At 31.3% G+C, this 4,604-nt stretch overlaps 1 long non-coding RNA gene across 2 annotated transcripts; it reads left to right on the top strand.

The window, feature by feature from the left end:
* Positions 1-1,030: 1,030 nt before the first annotated feature.
* On the top strand, positions 1,031-2,976 carry LOC107262280. 2 transcript variants are annotated; one of them, XR_001536168.3, is made up of 4 exons: positions 1,031-1,265; positions 1,367-1,503; positions 1,611-1,743; positions 1,853-2,976. It is a non-coding gene; the product is annotated as an uncharacterized LOC107262280 (long non-coding RNA). The 2 variants fall into 2 exon arrangements; XR_001536167.3 differs by having other exon boundaries at positions 1,367-1,743.
* The last annotated feature ends 1,628 nt before the right edge of the window (positions 2,977-4,604 follow it).

Below are 4,604 nucleotides of genomic sequence, written 5' to 3'. Positions count from 1 at the left end.
GAGTTTAATGAATGATTTCTTTACCTTCACATGTTCATTAGTTTCATATATTATTATTGGTTGACCATCATATCAATTTAGTAGTAATACTTGTTATGAAAATTTTTAGGTTAAAAATATTAGAAACATCATCTTTACTTTAATCTATGTTGGTATAAGAAATCTAAGTTACATCATTAGCTTGAGTGACTTAGGAAAAAAAGGCACATCACCATCTCATTTATTAGATTTGGACTTAAGGAATATAGTTCATATTAATCATTCTAGTTGCATATTTATTTTCTAATTATTTAATTTCTTTTATTAAACTTAATATTAGCTCGAGTGACTTAGGAAAAAAAGACACATCACCTCTCATTTGTTAAATTTGGACTTAAGGGAATTAAGAAGATTACTAAGTAAAAGCTAGACTAAATGCTATTTTATCATATAGTTCATATTAATCATTCTAGTTGCATATTTATTTTCTAATTATTTAATTTTTTTTATTAAACTTAAAATCATTCTTAAAACATTGACTTAGAGTATTTATATTTATTTTCAGTATTTTGTGTGATAGTTGGTTTTTATAATATATGCTTTACAATTTCTTGTGAGATTGACCTCGTGATGAGCTTGTCCGAATTATCATTCGATTCGTATACTTGCGAGTACTAATCTAGACACATCATTATATTACATAAAAAATATGATTAAAATTATTTATTAAATATTAAAAATATCATTGAATGCACCATAATTTTTGAAAAATGTAAGGTTCGGAGGCCCTTCTATCTGAAATTATGGTGTAATATAGCAGTTCTTTGTATTGTAGTTGCTAAACATCTTTTCTATATATCCCTTGTCTCCTTCATTTTGAATTCTTATTATTAGACAAGCCCAATCCATTCAAATTGGTTAATTGATTCCTGTTTATTTTAATAAAATAGTCACATGCTTATAATAAATATACCAACTGCAGAAGGAAACGATGGCGTTTAGAAGAAATTCGTAATCAGACAACCACAGGCCTTTTGTATAAATAGATAGATGAAGCCCTAAGTTAGGTCAAACAAAACACAAAATTCCACAAGTCGGCTGCTAGTGTTCAGTTGTGGTATCCCATGAGTTCCATGGATTCCAGAATCAGAAGTAATGCGCCTCCCATGTATCCCATAACCATGTTTCCCATGGATCCCAGAACCAGAAGTAATGCGCCTCTACTATTTGATAATTATCCGAGGGGTTTGATGGAGGAATATGTCCGATAAGTTACGTTAAGCGAGGTAAATTATCTTCTCTTGTAATATTTGTCTTGATGCGAAATCCTGGAATTGAATCAACATGCACTGTTAAATCTCATAGTTCTGGTTGTTGGTTTTTTTAGATATGCAGGGTTGTGATTCGGATATTGACGTCTCCGAATTTCATGTTCTACTTGCCATTATACCAGTGCAGTTAGGTGAGAGAATCACTCCTCTTGTCGAGGCAGCCATCCACGAGTACAGCACGAACAATAACAACGTATTTCTTTCTGCTTGGTTGTTTGCTTAATGCAGCTACCTTCTTTCTGACAGTTTTTCTTTTTCTAACTAATGGTAGGTATATATATATATGTTGTTGCTCTTCAGAATGCAAATCTTCATCTTGTGAGTATCCTAAAGGTGAATCAACAAACAGATACCAACTGTATGAGACTATAGCTTATGGGAAAGGCCGCCCCAAAGCACCGCCCATTTACAGAAGCTTAGGTTGGTCGTGAAGGTAAATAATAATCTAATAATTTGATCTAGATGAATATGCTATAAATATGCATATATATTAGTTTATCTGCTTTATGAACTTGAATTTACATGATGTCTGTCCTGTGTAGGATCATCCTCTGCTGCCGGAGTTTAATTAGGCCTCTTAACCTTCTGGAAGAGGGTGAATTTCTATTTGTTTTCTCGGCCAGAATTTCAAGTCTTAGTCATGAAACTTTTGTTAGTTAACCAAGTAGATGCAAGGCTTGTTAATGACATGAACTGGGGACTTGCTGAACTGCAAACCAATAAGAAAACTCATTTGTTATATTGGTCCGCACATTGGTGTCTTTTGTGCTAGCTTTCCTGTATGTTTAATGTGAAGAGAGGAGCCTATTTTAATAGTAGTTAATTATTATATCCTCTTAATTAGAGGATTATATCTACTAAATAGTTGTACCTGACTTATTTTTTATTATTTGTTGATTAGAATATTGGATCCTTTTGTTTGGATTTTTTAGTAATATTTATCTTTTATTATCTCTGTTTATTACTAATTATTTCTTTAGGCCCTGTTTTTATTATTGCTAGTATTGTTCTTGAGCAGTATGGTTTACACTCCAGGTAGTAATTAGGATGCATGTGTAATTTCAGTGGAAGTTTTAGGGAACGAAACAGCATTCTCATCATCACAAGATAGTGTATATTATCTTGTTAATTAAGATATTTTCATGTGATTGTTATCTCTTGTTAATATTAATTTTATCAATGCTGTATGTATGTGTTGCCAGTATATACTTGAGTTGGGCCTTCCTGCAAGATAAAGTATATGCTGGAACATAAGTATACGATCAGTATCTCTCATTCACATATGATTACATGTTTCTTTTTGAGCCCAGTCTTTCATTAGAGTGGCCTATTAGGCTGCATACCATTAACCCAACTTGACGCGATGCATGTTTGCTTGCCTACTAGTGTATCTGGATGCCATGTGCTTATGGACGGTCCTGTGCCAATTAGATTTATACCATTGGCACGTAACAAAATCATAAGCTACATTCTAGCTGCTCAATGTTTTGTGTTTTCCTTCTTCTATTTGAGGTAAAACTATCAATTGAGTGGCTAAAATTTATGTTTCACAAACCACATGCATTCACTCTTGTTATTTGCAACTGCACTTTGTGTGTACTTGGTGCTTATGAACGGTCTTGTGCTGATAAAATGGTTTGTCATCAGCACGTGACAAAAATATAAGTTAAAATGTAATAACATTAAGAGTCATATTTGAGCTTTTTCCCATATTAAATTTTAATTTAATTCTCTTTTATATTTTGATATTGTTTTTCTCTCTCCTCTCAACGCTATCGCTCATATGCAGCAATCTTCAAACCCAATTTTCAGCTTTCTGTGTTTTTCTTCTTTTTATTTTTCTTAGGATTATTACAATTACACTTCAAGCTACTTTCCTTTTCTTTACATTTATTGTTTCTCTTCTTATTTTTTCTATTTAACTTTAAAAAAAATAATATTTTTCATCAAAGATAGCTTGGAGATCTTATCAATACTGTAGCTTGGGTTGCTGAAAGCTTTTGTGATTGATATTGATTTTAAAGGATTTGAAATTGTTGCAGAGTAATTCTTGTTCAGATTGAAATTTTTATATATCTGATTTGGGTTTTTCAAGGGGGTGGTAAATTTAGATTTGGGTTCAATCAATTGTCTGCGTATTCTTGACACAAGTTTAGGAGGGTAAATTGGCTCCTTTTTGCTTTGTCTTTGTTTTCTTTCACTATCACAGGATTAATTCTTCACTGTCATAGACCTTTCCCTACACTGTAGGGGAGTTTGCCTCAAGGTGCATGCCATTTTTGTTTCTCTCATGTAGTTTCTTTTTTATCATTATATTTTCATGTCTTATCATTTATGTTCTTTTTGATTGATAAGCAAAGAGGAGAGATACAGTGGTACTAAAAAGAAAATGCAAGTGTTTAAATGGGGATTGCAACATAATTAACGTTATCAATCTCTCACTCGCAATAACCATAATTAACATTATCAATCTCTCACTAGCAACTCATTGATAATAATTATGGTTGTGTACCTGCTCGTTGTATTGATGATTACAAGTAAATGATTAGACGGTAAATGATGAAATAGTGGTTCCATTGCCGCTAGATAACCTTGTAAATGGTGTGTTTTAATTTGAATTTGAAAATAATTTGGTATTAGTTCTTTGAATATATAAGGTGTTGGTTCCTTGTAGTAAATATATTTTTATTTTCTTGCACCCTCAACGATTTGAGGGATGTGGTGTTGCAAACAAGCAAGAGTTGTGCCTTGACATCTTAATTTGTATGGGTTTATCCCGAAATTGTTGGGAGGACGTATTTGTCTTAGATTTTGTCCTTTAGCTAATTATTTTTGTAGATTTTAAAAGTAATTCATCATTCACGATTCAGATTCTTAATTTGTATGGGTTCTTCCTTTATGTAAAGTTTCTGATGAATTACAGTAATTTCATTTATAGAATGGAAGAAGATATTATAGATGGAGCTAAAAAGTATACAAATTCGCCTTTTAATATTGTACCATTTTGCTCTTTTTCATCAACTCATGTATAATATTTAATGATTGATTAGTGTTTGATCATTTCACTCCTATAACTTGTGGGCTAGTGATTATCATTATTTTTATCATATTATTACATATATTGATTCATGCAATATCAACTTGTTCATTAATTTTTTTGAGTTACCAAATATAATAATATTTAATTAGAAGAAGATATGATTAGATGTTGAATTTTCAAATATTGAAATTGATAATTCTTGTAGCACTTGTATCTAAATAATGAAAATAATATAGTGATAATACATTGAGAAC

Source organism: Ricinus communis, chromosome 3 (genome assembly GCF_019578655.1).
Source record: "Ricinus communis isolate WT05 ecotype wild-type chromosome 3, ASM1957865v1, whole genome shotgun sequence".
NCBI classification, from domain to species: Eukaryota; Viridiplantae; Streptophyta; class Magnoliopsida; order Malpighiales; family Euphorbiaceae; genus Ricinus; species Ricinus communis.
Note: the sequence above shows the minus strand (reverse complement) of the source record. Positions and strands in the feature narration are given on the sequence as shown.